Source organism: Monodelphis domestica, chromosome 5 (genome assembly GCF_027887165.1).
Source record: "Monodelphis domestica isolate mMonDom1 chromosome 5, mMonDom1.pri, whole genome shotgun sequence".
Lineage (NCBI taxonomy): Eukaryota > Metazoa > Chordata > Mammalia > Didelphimorphia > Didelphidae > Monodelphis > Monodelphis domestica.
The window spans coordinates 259,837,128-259,857,253 of NC_077231.1; the positions used below are offsets into that span (position 1 = coordinate 259,837,128).

General features: G+C 36.1%; 1 protein-coding gene and 1 pseudogene across 1 annotated transcript in view; both read right to left on the reverse strand.

Moving 5' to 3' along the window:
- Positions 1 to 20,126, reverse strand: part of GPR158 (G protein-coupled receptor 158) — a 457,745-nt gene that overhangs the window by 178,760 nt on the left and 258,859 nt on the right. The gene's annotated exons all lie outside the window — the stretch shown is intronic.
- On the reverse strand, positions 367 to 1,814 carry LOC103094628 (G1/S-specific cyclin-E2-like; annotated as a pseudogene).

A 20,126-nucleotide genomic window follows, 5' to 3' on the forward strand; every position in this document is an offset into this window, starting at 1 on the left:
CTTGTTTTATTTTCTTTGTTCTTACCCAAAGCTTATATTGATCTTTCTGAAATTCACAAAAGTCCCTGTATTTTGGAGCAGAATGCTATGGCAGCTGTAATGAATATTTCATCATCTTATTTTATAACTTAAACCTCTGTAAACAGTCGGAAATTTTTTCAAATATTAACTGAATAGCACCAATCAAATGAGTTATTGAACTTCCTGAGTACGATTTAAAGTGGCTCTCATCTAGTCCAAAACATCTCAAACAGTAATGTTCCCAATTTATCAAAATGAACTTTGTTGCATGAGTCTCCAAAATGTAGCTAAGGTAAAAATCAGACTGACTACATAGTTCCTGGATCTGTACTCACTCTAGGAATGAAATACTAATGTTTGTAAACTAGTTCAGCTGTTTTTTTTTCTTTTCTTATTTTTTTTTGACAGCTAAGATCTGAACTACGGTTATCCAATTCTGAATGGGTAGAGGCTCTTAACTCATTCATGGTGGTGTAATTTCTGAATTGGCTAGGACTATTACTAAAGTCGTTTTAGCTTTTTTAGTACTCCAAAAGGAATATAACATTCTACTGCCGAGTTAGAACAAATCCACTCAGCAAGCTCTCAGTTCAACTTTGCCTTGAGTGTTTTCCTGGGGGGTTTTCTGTGCTCTTCAGCAGTGTCATGATGCCTCCATTGCACACTGGTGACAACTGTCCCACCTTTGTGAAAGCTGACACCTAATTGACTTCCTCCAGCATAGTCAAATAACTTGTGTGTGTGGATATTACATCTGTCTTCTACAGAAATCTTTAAGATCTTCAGTTTCACTAGAGATCCACCCATCAGTACTCTGGCAAAAGGTACCATCCATTCTACACATTCTGAAATGCTTTCTTGTCAACTTCAATGGAGGTAAAATGGCATAAGGCAGCTACTGCCAATATTCTATACTGGAATTCTAATGAGTCAATGGAGAGAATACACAGATCCAGGAGGTGGGCTTTTTGAACAAACTTTTTTCCTGAGAATTCTGAATTAAGAGTACTTTAGGAACATCTTTTAGAGCATGGACTTGGAGAAAGATATTTAGCCAGGCAACAACTGTTACTGGACAAAGATCCCACCTAAAGCCTTTAAAATAATGAGTTCCACCCCTAGGATATCATCTTCACTGAAAGCACCATCAGTAACATAAGCAAATTCTTGTACTTTAGGAGCATAGATTTCCTCAAGTTTTGCAGCAATGAATAATAAGGCAATACCAATAAGCCGAAGCATATTTTTGTTCATATCCTGTTGTGTCAACATAAATCTATCACAAAAATTCATGAGCAAGATAAAATGCTTCCCTGGGAAGTGTATCTACTTTACATACCTCCAAGAGCCAGTCTAGAAGTATTGATCTTATCTGTGGTTCTAAGCCAGAATGTAGCATTTCAAAATGTTTATTATGAACATATTTGGTCTTCTTTTTTAACATATTAAACCAGACATCTTTAGAACATCCCCAACTTAGGTCAGACAGAGGTGAAGGATTTATGAAAAGGTTTTTAAACCTTTAGTTAGTAAACCTGGAGAAGTCACTGGTGACAGTTTCTTTGTATAGGGTTTCAATAATAATGCAAGGAAAGATAACACAGGTGGCCAACAATTCCTAATTTCATATTGCTGTCTCTTGGCTCTAGTCTCCTCTTTTCTTTTCTTTACATCCTGAGTCATTTTCCTTTTTTTTTTTTTTTGGCTTGAAGAAATTGAGTTTCCTGGGGAGAATCTGTTTGATTAGTCTGAGGCTGCTGTTCAGCTTACAAACAGCTACTGCATCTTGACATTGTTTTCCTTTGGATTCTTCAAAAGTTCTGCTCCACCATCAGACCTGATACAGATCTGCTCTCCAATAGCACACTTTTCTATAGAGCCTTAAGGCTTCAAAAGCCCCATCTTCACAAGAATATTGTGAGTTCTGCCAAGTAAGATAGATTATTATCCCTATTTTAAAGCATTAGGTACAGCATGGTTAAGTGATTCACCCAGGGTCACTGAGCTACAAAATGTCAGAGAAAGGAAAATGAACCTAGTCTCCTGATTCTGTGTTCAATACTCTTTCTACTATACTGGCTTAACTTGTTGAAATGCCTTATATCTAGATGAATGGTCAAGGAAGACTTTTGGGGAGAGGGACTTGAATTCCATGCCAAAGAGAGTTGTGAAATTTCACAATTTCACCTTGAAACACAAGCCAGGCAATAGGGCAGGAAAGGGAAAGAAGAACTCAGTAAGTCTCTTTAAACATGGAAATTTTATGAAAATATGGTATTTGACCTTGGGTTTCTGGGATAGCTACAAGCACTTCTCTCTAATAATGAACTTTATCCCCAAATCATTTCTCAAATATCTGATGAATTAACATGAGGGAATGACATGGTACCATCTTAATGCTTCCATTTCATGGCATTTTAAAATTTCATCCAACAGAGCTCCCACATGTGAATTTCAAGTTTCATTAAATAGCAAAGTTACTCTTGCAAATATGCATAAACTTTACTCTCCCTACAAAATCCAAAGGAATAAGCTGATCGAAAAATTAAAGGTCCCAAATATTTGGAGTCTGGCTAAGCATAAGAGGGCTTAATACTTTTAACCTTTTTTTCTAGATTCAAACAGAAAAATATTCCCAAAGAAGTGTGCTTAAAGTTGTGAGGCATGAAAAAAACATGGATTTCGTGTTCCTACTATAAATATGGTTCCAATAAGTTGAGCCATCATCATCCGCTAAAATGTGTCAACAAAGAACAAAAACAAAATATAAGCACTACATTTGATCTACCCTGTATTTTCCCAAGGGGTTCATCAAAGGTGAGAGGTCTTTGCTCATAAGATGATAAATCATATGATTTATAGATGAAAGGGGCCTGAAAGGTTTTCTAATAGGATCATCTTCTTTTACAGTTAAGAAAACTGAAGCCTGGGGAATATGTGTCTTAAACTTAGAGTACACATATAGTGGCAAGCCAATCAACTACTCATGTAATATCTTATTTATAAAGAAAACCATTCAAATGAAGCTGAAATTTCACAATTCTGCAGATGATAAAACATATAGCTATTGTCTGTAAGAAGGAAGATCCATTCAAAAAATACTCAGATAATTGAGTAAGAAGGAAAACAGAATCTCATTTCTTCTTCTGGAAGCACAAATTTGAACATTTCCAGATTTTCATATTGACTTGTTAGTCCTAAACAATGTTTGACCCCAGAGATGAGAGGCTTCATACTTTTGATTATTGTTTTATTTGAACATTTATATTTGCTTTACATTTGTTCTTCAGACCAAAGAACCACTAAACATGGTAGTCACCTTGGAAATTTTGATGTGGTATTCAACAATATTTATTGAATATGACTGTCATCCACAACCATGTTATCAGGAAAACAATAGAATGCTTGAGTTGTTCTGGATGTAAATATTATAGGATTTTTTTCCTTCTAAATCCAGGAAAATATTAGAAGGATTTCATGTGAAATTAAATGTATTATCTTCTAAATTTAGTGTGATGCTTTCTAAAAAAAGAAGTTAAAAAGTGAAGGCATTTACCAGGTACCATTTATAAATAAGAGTAATACTACAGTAAATAAAGCCAATATAGAGAAATCCCTAAAGCATTGGCATCTGGTAGGAAACTAGTTGACGATAGGCCCATTGCTTACAAAGGTTCCATTTAGGTAGCTAGATGGGGCAATGGATGGATTGCTGGGACTGGAATCAGGAAGACTTAAGTTCAAATCCAGCCTCAGATACTTTCTAACTGTGTGACTCTGGTTCAATCATTTAATTTCTATCTACCTCAGTTTCCTCAACAATAAAATGAGGATTATAAAAGTAACTAACTTAGTTGTGAAAATCAGATGAGGTAATATGTTTAAAGGGTATAATACCTGGTATAGAGTAGACACAATAAATGTTTATACCTTTCCTTTCCGAACTATTAGCTGAGTAGACTCTGAAATGCTTGAGAGTCAAAACAACCTAGAAGTCACCAAAGACAACAGGAAATAAGCATCCATTGGTGATACGAGGCTGGGACCACATGAACTTTGCTTTAGTTGCTTAAGCACCAGATCAGTGAGATTAGGATTTTTTAAGCTACTAAAAGAAAAACTTCCTCTCCTTCATGTGCATATTTCAGGTGAGCTCCTTTACTTTCTTACTCATAGTGCCACTTGCTCCCCGCATCTCTTGGTGATAGCTCCCCAATTGAGCCCTGCTTTCTCTGTCTCCCCCACCTCAGAAACCTTTGAACTCAATTCAGTTACTCTGTGGGCTAAAATTTTCATTTGTGACTCTATAACCTCAAGTGTAACCTCTCTCCCCACTTTTCCATTTTTACTGACTCATGCAGAGCCAGTGGACTTTAAGCTACCATGTGTCTACAGTAACAGCTCACACAATTATTTGTTATAGTTCAGTTGTTTCAATTGTGTCCAACTCTTTGCAATCACTTTTGGTAAGGATACTAACATGGTTTTCCATTTCCTACTCCAGCTTATTTTGTAGTTGAGAAAAACTGAGGTAAACAAGGTTAAATGAAAGGAAAATGAAAAAGAGAGGCAGAGGAAGGTGAAAGTACCTTGGTAGGACACAGTAGATAAACGCAGAGCATTCTGGAAAATACTGTTATGCCCTGCCTGAGAGCTCTATTTAAATGAAGATTCTGGATGAGCCATCCAATAAGAGGCAAAGGGCCTCGTGGAAATTAATTTCAATGTGTGAATTCAAGAACTAAAGTGAAAGATTTCTGATGATTATATAGACCATGTTGAGTAGAAAAGTGTCAAAAGATTCAAATTTGAGTTCTAGCTCTGCTGTGGAACTCTACTTTCCCTTTCAAGACTCAGTTCCCTTATCTGTAAAAAATTGAGAGATTGGACTCCAGTTATCTCCAAGACCCCTTCCAGCTAGATTACTTGTTTTTTTAAACTTTACCTTCTATCTTACAATCAATACTGTGTATTGATTCCACAGCAGAAGAGCAGTAGGGGCTAGGAAATAGAGAGTTAAGTGATTTGCTCAGTATCATACAATTAGGAAGTATTTGAGGTGAGATTTGAACCCAAGACTTCCCATCTCTAGGCCTTTCTCTCAAAGCACTGAGCCACCATCTGCTCCCCACTGGATTACTTTTTGATTCTCACTTGATAACATGAAAGATAGTTAAAAGCCTTCATCATATTTACCTGGAATAGGAATGAACAGAGTAAGTCACATGAGAGGAAGAGGTTAGAAGGAAGGTAGCATGGAGACTGGGTTTCCCCAAAGAATAAAAGAATAAAACAACCTTCTAAAATGTCCTTGATTTCTACTGGAAATATTTCACATTTCTTGGTGAAAGGAAGACATTTACTTCTTTCTTAATTTTGTCTCTGGGAAATCATCAAAGATCTCTAGTGAAATCATGGAGCTGTTTCTGATCATTTTTGATTCACACTGCCTGGCAAATGCCACAAATTCTTTGGGTCTAAAAAGCAAAATCCCGGTGATATTTTAGCTATTTTATATCCTATAACTTTAGAATGCATTTGGCTGAGAAAGCACTCAAATCATATCCAGAAAGGGGCAGCCTATCATGATCATGCAGCATTCTCTAAATCTGTATCAGTTTTGGTAAGAACCAACTGTTAGAAGGTGAATAAGCAGATGTGCTGGGGTTTTTTCCCCTAACTGGATGGGTGAAATAACAAAAAAAGAAACCATAAAGGAAACTTGTTACCCATATGATGAAAAACCTAATACATCAAAAAGCTGGATGCAACAAGAAGAAAAAATTGTCATGAAAAGAAGTTAGGAGTTGGGTGGTCTCTGGAGACTGCTGTTCAGCATTTTTATGAACCATCTGACAGATGGGTGAGAACAGAGAATTGGCAGACTTTGTTAAGCTAGTTAGTGTTCAGAAGCTTTATGGGAAAAAGCTGAAGAACCAATCAGAAGTAGATAAGGAGGTCATGGGATAACTGTCCAAATTCAGCATGTGGTCAATTAAAACTGGCCAGACATTCTGGTTGATGTGCAATCATTTCTATTTTTTCCAGAAGGTATTTTAGCATGAAGAGGGTCATCATATTGTGGTATATGGTTAGGGCACAGAATCAAAACTAAAATAAAATTAGTCTTCATTCCAAATTGAGGTTCATGGAATTATGGAATATAAAGGTTTTAAGAAAACTTGGGAATCATTTTGTTTAATTTCTACATTTTTCAAATTAGAAAACTAAGGTCCAAGGGGACTAAATTAGGGACCAAGAGAAAAGAAAGGACTTGCCTAAGGTTGCATAGGTGCTTACTATAGTTTCTCATTTTATGCCATTCATCAGTCAGTTAGTTAAGAAGCTTTTATTAAACACTGCATCCAAGTAACTAGGTAAGGTGCTAAGGATTTAAAGACAAAAATGAAGCAAAAATGACCCTGCCCTCAGGGTCAATACAACATGTACCAATATAAGTCTGCATAAAATACATACAAAATAAGTTCCAGGTAATCTTTTAAAAGCAAAAGTGAAAGGGCAGCTGGGTCGCTCAGTGGTTTGAGAGCCAAGTCTAGAGATGCAAAGGTCCTCAGTTAAGATCTAGCCTCAGAGATGTCCTAGCTGTGTGACCATGGGCAAGTCCTCCCCTCCCCCCATTGCCTAGCCCTTACCAATCTTCTGCCTTGGAACCAATACACAGCATTGATTCTAAAACAGTAGGTAATGTTTAAAGGTCAGGAGGTAGCAATGGTCCAGCCCATGCAGTCCTTTAAATTTTCTACAAAGATGTTAGTTAGTGGTAGTCTCTCGGTGACCGAGAATGACGATTGTCTTTGTGCAGTTTCATCTACGATGTACCCTCATGTGGCTTTGGAGTCCCAAGACTGAGACGCAGAGTGTGTGGCACATGGGCCTGGGACGCCAGTTGTTACGGGAGGTGCGGCTGTGGCCTGGTGTCCGTGTTCATGTGCAGCGGCAAGACGTCGACGTCGCTCATCTTCAAAGGTGGTGGCGGCTTGGTGAATGTGGGTTTGCCAGCTGTTTCTGTCAGAGGCAGCGAGTTCTAGTTGCTTTGGTGTCATGCCAGCCCATTTCAAGTTGGACTTTAGCTGATCCTTGAATCTTTTCTTTGGTCGGCCTTGTTTCCTGAGTCCAGCTGACAGTTCACCATAGAATACCTGTCTTGGTACTCGCTGTGGGTCCATGCGGATGACGCGTCCAGACCATCGTAGCTGGGTTTGGAGGACCAGGACTTCGATGCTGGTGGAGTTGGCTCTGTCGAGGACTTCCTGGTTGGTGATTCGGTCCTGCCATCGGATCCTCATGATTGACCAGAGGGAGTGTTGGTGGAATTGCTCCAGCTGTTTCATGTGCTTCCGGTACAGTGTCCATGTCTCACACCGTACAGGAGCGAGCTGAGGACCACTGCGTTGTACACTTTGAGCTTCGTCGCAGTGCTTACACCGCTGTGTTGGAGGACTTTGCAGCACAGCCGCCCGAGTGCCTGGCTGGCCTTTTGGATCCTGGCATTGATCTCGTGGTCTAGGGACCCGTCGTTGGCGATGGTGCTGCCCAGGTACTTGAAAGTGTTGACTTTAGAAAGCTGCCTGCCGTCGATTGTAATGCACGGCTGGTTCGTTGACCTCCCTGGTGCAGGTTGGAACAGCACCTCTGTTTTGCTGAGGCTGATGGTCAGCCCAAACAGTTTTGTTGAAGTGGAGAACCTGTCCACAATGGTTTGGAGATGATTTTCTTGGTGGGCCATGAGAGCACAGTCATCTGCGAAGAGAGCTTCCAGGATGAGTCTCTCTGTTGTCTTTGTTTTTGCAGTCAGGCAGCGAAGGTCGAATAGTGAGCCATCCAGTCGGTATTTGATGTAGATGCCCAGGTCTAGATCCATCACAGCATGTCATAATACTTGGGTGAAGTATAGGTTGAAGAGCACCGGAGCAAGGACACAGCCTTGTTTCATGCCATTGGAGATGTTGAAGTGATCGGAAGTCTCTCCACCAGATAGGACTTCCCCTGTCATGTCGACATGAAAGAGCTGGATCAGTTTGACGAATTTTGCTGGGCAACCGAGCTTGCTGAGGATCACCCACAATGCGTCCCTGTTCACTGTGTCCAACGCCTTCGTTAGGTCTATGCAGACAATGTAGAGACTCAGGTTCTGCTCAAGGCATTTTTCCTGCATTTGCCTTACCGTGAAGACCATGTCGATGGTGCTATGATCTGGTCGGAAGCCACATTGTGATTCAGGGAGGTTCTGCTCTGAAACAGATGACAGGAGTCTGTTGAGTATAACACGGGTGAGGATCTTTCCAGCAGTGGAGAGTAGCGAGATGCCTCTGTAGTTGTCACAGGCTGCTCGTGAACCTTTGTTCTTGTATAGGGCTACAATGGAGGCATCTCTGAGTTCTGGGGGCATGTCTTCCTCTTCCCATATGCTGGTCAGCACTATGTGGAATGCCTGGAGCACCTTTTCATTTAAGGCCTTGTACACCTCGATTGGGATCCCTTCTTTACTGGGTGCCTTGCCTGCACTCATTTGTTTAATGGCTTTTTGGACGTCTTCTATTGAAGGAGGGACATCAAGTTGTTCAATGGTGTGGTTTTGGGGGATCTGGTCAAGGGCGCTTTGGTCGACTGAAGAGGGTTGGTTGAGAAGCTGACTGAAGTGTTCTTTCCACCTGTTGCTGATGCCTTTTTTATCTTTTATGAGAGTGTCACCATCAGAGGATAGCAAGGGAGTGGTGGTGGGTTTTAATGGCACATACACAGTCTTGAGGGCACTGAAAAATTGTTTGTAGTTTTTTGTATCAGCAAAGCGCTGGATTTCTTCTGCCTTTTTTTCCCACCATTGGTCTTGCATCTTCCTGATCTCGCACTGTGCCGTGGCTTGGAGAGACTTGAATCTGTCCTTTTTAGGAGCAGAGTTTGGGTTATTTTGCCACTCCATAAAGGGTTTGTTCTTTTTGCCCAATAGGTCTTCAATAGCAGTGTTGTTTGTTCTCATCGAACCAGTCCTGGTGGTTGTGTTGTTTGGGGCCTAGGACTGCCTTTGATGTTTCCTTCATTGCGTCTCTGAACTGGTTTCATTTCTCAGTTGAGCTTCCAGTGAGTGGTCCCTTGGCAGACAGCTTGTTGTCCAGGCAGGACTGGAATGTTTGCAAATAAGATGGATCTCTAAGAGGACTCACATTGTAAAATGCGCAAATTGTCTGGGTGCTTTTTGGATGGCAAGGCGCAATGTGCATTTGAAGAGTCACTCTAACCAATCGGTGGTCTGTCCAGCATTCAGCTCCTCTTATGGCTCTTGCCAGCGTATAATGATGTAGTCAATGAGGTAAATAACAAGGATGTTATTTCTCCAACATACTGCATATATTCTAGTTTTGAAATATTGTGAGAGTAGCAATGAAATACATGGAAATGGAATGTCCATTCATGATCCCTTATTCTCTCCTTGTGACTGGTCTATCTCTTCTTCCCATTCTGTTATTCTTGGATATTATATTTTAAGCTATACTTGGTGGACAGTTTTTCATACTAAGCTAAAGCCTTCTTACTCTACCATAAGTCTTTTCATGCCATTTGGATTACACATAATCATTATTCTTGATACCGAATAGTACATATTTTGTAATAATTCTATATCACTGAGAGTATGTATGTTAAAAAAAAGGTCAACCTATGTTTCAAAGAAAAACTTTTAGAGTCATTGAAAGTACTATAATTTTGTACTTTCCAAAGACAATTTTAACTACTCTCTTCCTACTTTTCAAATCTGGGCCAATGTCATTGCCCATCAGTATTATCTGTCTAATATACATATATAAATATATATACATACACAGAGAGAGAGAGAGATTTAGTAGCTTGAAGGTCTATCTATCCAACTATGTAGCATAATCAGAACAAAAGGCATTCTTTTAACACTTGTTTCTTTTATTCTTTTCCTCCTCCTTTTATTCCTCCTCCTTCTACCTCTAAATAGGCCAAATTCTTGAATAATTACGAACTTCGTTTAAAAGTCACTATAATAATATGGAGTTTTATTTAGGTAGCAAAACAACACTCATAGAAAGAAGCACCTTGAAGCACCTCGAAGACCTCACTATCTATGTAGAGAACTATTCTTCAATAAAGACTCTGTGGTGAATATCCTCCATGATGGTGATAAATACCTTTGCCAACATTGTATTACCCCCCTTTTTATGCTTTCTCTGATGCTATTAATCAAGAACTTACTGAATAAAGTCTTCCCTGTTTGACATCTTAAGATATTTTATATGATTTTAGAATAGAAATGGGATGAACCTTGATGGTACCTTTAAGACAATATTTTTCTCTTTGAAATCATACATATGTGTGTTTTATTAGTCAACAAATGACAGTGAGATTTTTTAGGACCTACATCTCTACAATTATTGTGTAACTGTAAATATGTTGCTGTTAGAGAATATAATTTGGTAAAGCTTACTTTGCTTTTTCTTATACCTCTACAAAAGATGTACCCATTGAACAAAAAAAAATGTAATATTTGTAGATATGGGAAAGTTCGAGAATTGCTACTGGAGATTTTCTCAATTGTCTTTTTTGTAGTAATAACATGCAATTGTTTTCAATACATTTGGTATCAGCCTTTTTTCAAGTATCTTGATTGTGATCTCAAAAATTATGTCTCCGTCAGCATTACTTCTCTGTATATTTAATGTGACCTATCTATTCTTTTTTTGTGTTTTTTTAGGATTATGTTTATTTCTTCATAGAGCACACCATGGACTTTAATCTTAGAACCCATTTGGGTAGCTCCATTATTACCGAGGAAGAAAATAATGTTATAAAAAATATTGACAGATATTTTCCATTTTCCATGGATTTATTATCCTCCTTTTAGTTTTTTTCCTTAAATTTCCCAAGAAGGATCTGGATTACTTTAGTATCTTAAGAAGTTTTCTTTCACTATAATTTTCATTCTTTCACTCCTTAATATTTTATGAGATGATACCACTCATAATGTTCTATTGTCATCCTCTGTAAAATCTTGCAAACAAGTTTATGCTTTGAACTATTATTTTCCTTTACTGTCATTTCTCCTTTCCTGGAAAGGAGATTAAATGTTTCCTAAATGAAGCTCTTTCTAGGGAATTCTATTTACATGTGTTAAAAAGTTGCATAGAAAATTTGTGTCCATATCTATTCATTGATCATTTTGAACAATAGCTTCTTTAAATAGGTTGTTTTGGAATTGCTTAAATTTAACTATATCTACTTGTTTTATTATTTGTTTGTAGTGTGTGTTGATTTTAATCTTTAAGAAGTTGGTGCACTATTCACAAAGAAATAATTCAGAAATTATTCTTATAACAGTCATTTCCTCCCTGTTAAAATATAATCAATTCAATTGTGTGACATTATTTAGGCATCATCATGTTCAGAACCTCCTGATTCCCTAAGTGAAGAAAATAGTTTTTATATTTAGGTGTGAGATTTCTGCAGTCAACAAGTTTTTCATTTATTTCTTAATCTGAATCTACATTTTGCAACATTTTTTTAGAAAAATTGTTGTTTTTTTCCTACATCTACTTTTGTGTTGAAGTTACTGAATATTACAATCATATTCATTTAAGTTAAACAGTTTTATCAAATTCTTTGTCCTTGTTTGTCTACTGCAATGGATAGCAAAGAAAATGAAAAAGTAATCTTTATAAATTTTTTTGCAAGTGATCATTATGAGTCCTGTAGTACAAGGTGGCCAAGCAGCCCATGAAGCAACATTCCTTATTGCCTTTGGGTTGGTGATGAAATTGAACTTGACCATCTTTTTTAAATAGCTAAAATCCTGTGAGTTTTCCTTCCCCTTAGCTGTAATGCCCATTGGTATTCTGGTTTCATTTGTTAAAAAAATCAGAATTGATATGAATTGATTTATGTCTGTCAATATTACTCTACTGGACTTAGCAAGGATCTCACATTTAGAGTATGTAGTCCATTTGATATAAAACCAGGGTTTCTTACTATCCCAAAGCATAGGTATGACCATGTCACCACCTCCTACCCAAAAATCCCAGATGGCTCCCTTTTATTCCTAGATAAAACCTCAAATCCTGTTTGTCACTTAAAGCTATTCACAACATGGTGCCTACCAACTATTCCAATTCTTTCTACACTTTATAATACCCCCACACATACTTCATGTACTGTATAATCTAGCTGCACTGTTCTGCTTATTGTTCCTCACACCATTTCCCAACTGTATGTTTTTCCACTGGCTAACTACCATTCTGAAATGGTCTTTTTCCTCACCTCAGACTCCTAATTTCTCTGCCCTCTTTCAATACAGTTTAAATCCTACATTTTTCAGGAGTTCTTCCTACTCTTTACCACACAGACTCTTCTCTCATAACATTGCCTTTCATTTACATGCTTTATAACTTGTATTTGCATACTCATTTGTAGGTTGCCTCTTACTAGAATATAGAAGCATACTTTTAACCTTTCTTTACATCTCTATTTCTTAAAATAAAGTTTGATACATCATAAGCACTTGAGGGAGTGGAGTGAAACTGTGATTAATTAGTGCTAGACCTGGAGTCAAGAAGACTCAAGTTCAAATAAGTTTTAGACACTTAGTAGCAGTGTTACCTTGACCAAGTCACTTTACCTCCATCTACCTAAGTTTCTTCATCTGTAAAATGGGGAAAATAAAAGAAAAATCTATTTCTCAGGATTGCCATATGAAGTGCTTCATAATGCTTAAAGGTTTGTGTAAATGTCAACTATCCTCATAATTATTATTTTATTATTGTTTGCTTATTTATGGGCTTGATGATACAGTAGCAAAGCACTTTACTATTTTCTCTCAAACACAAACCTGATACTACCTTTCTTAGCAAAAGTCATTTCTCTCATATTACCAGAAAATTAAGGTATTAATGATCCTTTATGTTTATAGGACAATTTTTTGCATAATAGTTATTCTTTACAAAAGCACTTACAACTGTATAACTTTTAAAAATAATAGCTACAAGAAATAGATCTATATTGACTGATCAGAAAACCATGGTAGGCTAAAAAAAATCTCAGGGGTATAAAAAGCAAATTGTTATTCAATGTGGTAATTGTTAATTTATGAAAAATCTTTCCCAAAGTACCATAACATTAATGACATCTTTATTAACATAATTTTATTATAACTGATACATCATTATCTATTGAAAATATATAGTATAAATGCAATTATAGTTAGAATTTTAGATCATTTAATGACTACATAGGAAACTAGTATATATTTTAAAACAATTGACTTGGCTTATTTTTATTCTGACTAACCTAAAATTTATCATATCTGAAATAAATTATGTATGGTTTCCAAATTAAGTGAATTGTACTAGAAACTTGGATTTATCATTGATATACATGGATGACATTGTGCAAATCCATTGAAAATATATCAAATAGTGTCATAATGTTACAAAAACTTTCTTCAATGATATCAAAATGTCAGTTGAACTCAATTAGAATAAGAATCTTAATTTAACCAAGGAAAACAGAATAAAGACTTTGAGCTTAAATCCAGAGATCAAACAGAAACAATGGATGGAGTTGAAACTGACTAAATTCTTGGTCTTCTTTGTACAAAATACAAAGTTATAAAATATAAAGTTATCAGGGTAAAAGCCCTGACAGGATTTGCCAAAAGACTTATTGGCATCCTGAAGTCAAAGCTCAAGGGGAATAGCAGGTTTGGAGTAGCCATCACAATTACAATATTAGTCTTATCACACACTTTTGGCATAGTAAAGATGATAACTTATTTAGAGAGTAACCAAATGAAAACCCACACAATATTAACAAAAAATGGCCCATTACCCAAACATATCTGTAGAAAGATTAATTCTTTCCTGTCAAAAATGGAAGTCTTCTGATTACATAATTTTGATAACATATAAATATTTCTGGAAAAAAAGATACCACTTAATATATCAATAGCAAATGTGGGAATCAGCATAGTTGCTACATAGACCATTTGACATATTCAATATAACTAGTACTATTTTCCCTCCAGAGAAACCCTTAGGAGGAGCTAAGATCTAAGAGTCTATCTAAAACGATGTCAAGAGCAACATCAAAATAATTTCAACCAATTACATGTTGACATGAAACGTTGAAAAAATGATTGAGATATACATGTTTACATTTGGAAATGGAGATGTACAATTCAAAACCAGATCATTGTCATTAGAAATTATAGAAAGCTCTTATCTAAGGAGTCTGAATTTATGAGGTGATGAAGATTTTGGAAGGCATTAGTAGAAATTGCCCAATTGCCCGATTGTTCAAGTTGCCTGATAAAGCAATACTGGTATTGACTATGTGCCATGTACATGGAATGAGTACAGGGGACTGAGAATATCAATACAAAGTGTCAGATAAATCCCTAATTTTATGAAGCTCACATTCTAATATGGAAGACCACAAGCACTTATTTATAAATATATAAATTAAAATTAAATATAAGATATATGTAAAGTAGTAAAATATGAGGGATATATATAAAGTAGTCAAAAATGAGGTTATTTGGAAACATAGGCTCTAGTAATTTAGGGATGAAGGAAAGCTTCATGAAAAAAGATGGTATATTTTAAAGGCAGCAAAGGGCTCTGAAGAAGAGATAAGAAGGGAATTATAACATGCATAAGGTATGGCCAATACAAAGGCATAAAGATAGGAAATAGAATATTATGTTTGAGGGTGATGGGGAAGAACAGTTTGGCTAATCATAGACTGGGAAATGGATAATAGTGATAACTTTAATTATTAATTCCTGCCTTTGATCAAGTCTAACTAACCTTGTATTTACTATATCTCTATATATGCAGATGTTATTATCCATACTAGAATATAGTTCCATGAGGGTACAAACTATTATATTTTTGTATTTGTCTCCCCAATACCTAGCATAGTGCCTGAGATAGAGTAGATGCTTAATAAATGTTTGTTGGGTGATTATTTCTATTGGAGCTCCATTAAATATAAAGACTAGAATTAACAAAAATAGCAATAATAATAATCATAAATGAAATACATAAAATACTTAAGAATTTCAAAGAATTTTACATACATTAACTTCTTGAATCCTTTCTACTACCCTATAAGAATGATAATGAAACTGTTATTATTAAATTTTTACAGATTCAGAATCTGAGGTTATATGACTTGCCCAAGCACATATGGTTTAGTAAATATTAGAAGAGTAATTCAATTAGGAGATGGACTCCTTATGCAACCAAATCAAATTATGTGAATGCCTTTTAAAATTACTTTAATTTCTGTGGTGAGTATAATTAATAGTGCCTATTTAAAGTGAAAAAGGCTTCCAGACTATGGTAAATTAATGGAACAATAGACAAGAGTCTTATAGGATAGATAGGCATGGATTGGTTGTATTCTGCACTGCTATAGAAAATGTCTAAACCAATAAGATCAAATATCCATTTGGACACAAGTATTTACATAATGAGATAGCAACATACAGGACACAAACATTTCCCATCTTCCTTTCACTTGACTACTTTGCAACAGAAATAATGATGGGTTTTAAGGTCAATCTTTCATCCTTCAGGAAAAATATACCTACCGACAGGATTCAAAATCAGCCTCCCTCTATGCCCTACTCCTCTAAAAAAACCAAGTTCTCACCTGTGTTTTTCAAGACAGAATCTTTTAATCAAATGTGAATAACTGTCTAATCATAGCTACAGCATCTTTCTGTCTCAGCTGGCTCCTTGAACCTTTTGGGACGAGTCTAAATAAGTAAAATTTTCTCTTTTTTCACTTTTTAAAAATTCTCTTTTGGGCAGCAGTTTGAACAGTAAGGAAGCTGCCAGATTTCACAGCATGTAGTGTAGGTGGAACGTTGGGATCCAGGGTATGAGAACAACAGTTCTACCCTCCCCTTGGTTTGCCTTCCCCCCATTGTTAGTCCTTCTTTGTTTCTTGGCTATATTTTTAAAGTTGAAAGTGTTTGGAAAATCAGAATAGCAGGTTTTAGGAATAATTAACAGAAGAAGGAGGATATGAGCAGCCCTAGGCTAAGTTGTGAAGTAGAAGAAAATGTTTTTTAGTATCTCTTTTCCCATTTTGGTCCCTTTTCTTTTTTCATTGGCAACTCTGCTTTTGCTCTTTCTTCACATGCCCAATGCCTTCATGTCCCCCATTTTGCTCTGTCAATAATCCGATCTCAGAGAAGGCCCTGATGAACACATTCCTATTTAGACATAAATGATTCAAGGGGTTACCCCTCTCAGGGGCATTTTCATTTTAACAGAAATAGTAATTTAAGTTAATTTAAGTTAAGTTCCAGCTGAAATTTCAGACATTTGCTAAAAAATCATACAGGAGACCAGCAAGGCTTATCTGTCATTCATAAAACACCAGGGAGCTAGTTAGTCTCCAATTCTCCCTGTATGTAAGAAACTGCATCTCAAAAACCTCAGAGTGCTATTCAATGTCAACTATACTGACAGACAAAAGAAAATGAATATATTGGCATGAATATATACATATATATGTATGCAATAAACATAGTGGCACAGTTGTACCTCATTTTAACCAGTATATTAAAAATATGACTTTACACAAAAATCTGTTAAAGGAAGGATTCACAAAAGAATTCCTAAAGCTAGTTTTCATATGCTTATCTAAACAGATTCTTTTCCTCGGAAACAATATCTACCCATTCCAAGAAAACATCTGATACTTCTAGCAAGGTATACTCGTAACTGTGTCTACACTAGAATATTTTCCTATATTTCAAAGCATATAGAATACAGTAACCACAATTTAGGATATATATGTATATAATTAATATAGGATGGTAATTATTCTCTAATTGAATTTTATTGTTTGAGTTATATTTGAAATGACTTGTATTGGTGAACTTTCACCTTGAAAGAAACTTCAACTTGGGTCTTAAATCTAAAAATCTAAACATTTTCTATTAAAAATAATTACCCAAATTAAGGAGTCAGTTGTGAATAGTATATTTGTCTTAGTTATATTTTCTAATGTAGGTGGACACAAATTCATGGTCTGCTTTATTGTCAGTGCAGTAAAATACTGTCTTTCCTTTTGCTGCTGTACAATGATGCACTATAAAAATCAATATATATTTCCAACCTATTCAAGAATTCTTTCAGCAGACACATCTTTTACTGTAACCTAATATAACAAGCAAATAGGCTGGAACTCAATTTGAACATGCCAATTATGAAGTCATTAAAATAGAATGTTTCTAGCTTATTTAATTAAAATGACTGTAATCACACATCTAGTCATTAAATATGTTTAATATAAGGTGAGCTGATCACAAGCTTGATGAAATCTAAAAAGGTCTGAAATCCAAACTAAGCATAAAATGCTGAAATATTTTTGCTTTCCAAAAATCATGAAAGAAAGAAGTTTAGGGAAGGGAAAGGGTCCAGAAAGAAGGAAGGGAGAGATTAAGGGGAGAGAGAAAAAAGAGAAGGAGAAAGAGATTGAAGGAGAAGGAAAGAAGGAAAGAAGGAAGGAAGGAAGGAAGGAAAGAAGGAAGGAAGGAAAGAAGGAAGGAAGGAAGGAAAGAAGGAAGGAAGGAAAGAAGGAAGGAAGGAAGGAAGGAAGGAAGGAAGGAAGGAAGGAAGGAAGGAAGGAAGGAAGGAAGGAAGGAAGGAAGGAAGGAAGGAAGGAAGGAAGGAAGGAAGGAAGGAAGGAAGGAAGGAAGGAAGGAAGAGAGGGAAGGAAGCATCCATTAAAGCTTGTTCTAAGGGAATTCAAACTCTAGCCTAACTGGAGGAATCTTTGTCACCACTCCAATATATCCATGATCTGAAAGCTAGAAGAGAGAAGGCTGTTCTTAAATGTCTAGAACAAAATTTACAATTATTTTGTCTCTCTAGTTCAGGTTGAGCTGTAAAAAAAATTGAATATTTATTTTAAGACATTTCAGCATTTGTGTTCCTATTCCAGCCAGAATCAAGCAGAAAAAGGGACAGAAAACTGATATGATTGATTCTTCTTGTTGAATTGTTTTAGAAAATGCAATTTGATTTGAATTCAAGGTTTGGATAAAGACTTAGTATAAGGTTGACTTTATCCATACAATCATGTGCTATTTTGAAATATATATTTTAATGGTTCCATGCTATATTTTTTCCTCTAAAAATGGTAATTTCTCAGCTATGAATATGTTAAAAATCTGAATGGACACGAACAAAGATTGTTCCATTACTAATAATATGCAAAAGTTTGAGTTTAACAAACTTTAACTGTTTCCCTAGAAATACGGGTTAGTGAAATCAATTAATTCATTAACATTTACTAAGTTCCTACTATGTGCTAGGCAGTATGCTAAGCCAGAGACACAAAAGAGGTAGAAAGACCATTTAGGAGCTTACAGTTTAAAAGAGGATAAAACATACAAACAAATATATGTAAAGCAAACTATATATAGGATAAATAGGAAAAAATAAAAAAGAGAGAAGTCACAGGAATTAAGGGGATTTGGGGAAATTTCCTGTAAAACGTGAGATTTTAGTTGGGACTTAAAGGAAGACAGTGAGGCTAATATCACTGAATAAAGAAGATGTGTCAAGGAGTAAGTTGTAAAAGACTAGAAAGGTCTAGGTTATAAAGTACTTTGAAGCCTGTAAACCTTAAAATCCCTTCGTGGTCACCACAATGATACAAGGGAATCACTTTAAAAGACTGATATATATTAATTTAAGGTCGCCAAGGATCAAAGGAGGTAATAGCTGGGAAATCATTCATAAAGAATCAGGCACTCTATGAATGGAAATAAGTATTGCTAAAATTAAATTCAAAGACTATATAGAAAGGTGTTAGTCATGAAAAGATAAGGAAATGTCATACACCAACTCATTTTTTTTTCCTCTCAGAGGTATATGAACTTGAGAATTTTCTTTTCTCCTGTATTCTCAAAGGAAAAATAAACCAACTGCAGTAGAGCACACAGGAGATCATTAGTAAGTGTGACAAGGGTAGAGATTGGAATAATTAAATTTTGATCTAGGCTGCAGCCCTTACTCAATCCTGTTAGGACTGAATAGGGTGGAGATTGATTCCAAGTATCTCCATTGTATCAATTCTAAAATCAATCATGACTCAAAGAAATTCCTGTTCTATGCTTAAGCATAGGTCAAAGTCCTTTCCATTGTTCAGCAAAAGGTTTCTGTCCTAAAGTAATCTGAAGAAGGGAAGAGAAGGAACCTCCCATGCCAATGGGGTTCCCATTCCAATAGACTATCAGTAAGAAATTTTCCAAGTATGAAATATCCCAATGGTGAAATTTCCAACATTTATAAGTCTAAGGAATTTTAAGGTTTACAAGCCGTACAGAGAATTTGTATTTGTTCCTGGAGGCAATAGGAAGTCATCAGAGTCCACTCCACTGCATAGGACAGTAACATGATCAGATCTGTGTTTTAAGAAAATCATTTTAGTGACTGAATGGAGAAATGGATTGGATTGGGGAAAGATGAGTTAGGCAGAACCCAACAGCAGCTACTTTTATAGTCTAAGCATGAAGTGATAAGAGTTGACTCTAAAATAGTGGCAATGTCAGAAGAGAAGACAAATTCAAGAGGTGTTGCAAAGGTAAAATTGGCATGCCTTAATAAGAGGTTGGATATGGGGATTTGGGGTGGGGTGAGAAATAAGGAGTCCAGGATAATTCCTAGGTGGCAATCCTGAGGAACTAGAAGAGTGATGTGGCCCTCTACAACAATAGGGATGGTAGGAATAGAGAGGATTTGGTGGATGAGATAATTAGTTCTGTTTTGAACATTTTGAGTTTAAAATGTCAACTGAACATCCAGTTTGAAATTTCTATGAGGCAGTTGAAGATATGAGATTGTAAAAATAAAAAATGAAATGGCAAGCTACACAAAATAGATAGAAAAACTGTCCAATATAGGTTCAAAACTGTTGAAAGATTGAAGATCATGGGAGATATTGGAACAGCATAGAGATTTTAATCAAATCCATGAGAGGGCTGATGAAAGCATTAAGTGAAGATGTATAGAGGAAGGAGTGAAAAGGACTCTGGAAAAAAGGCTGAG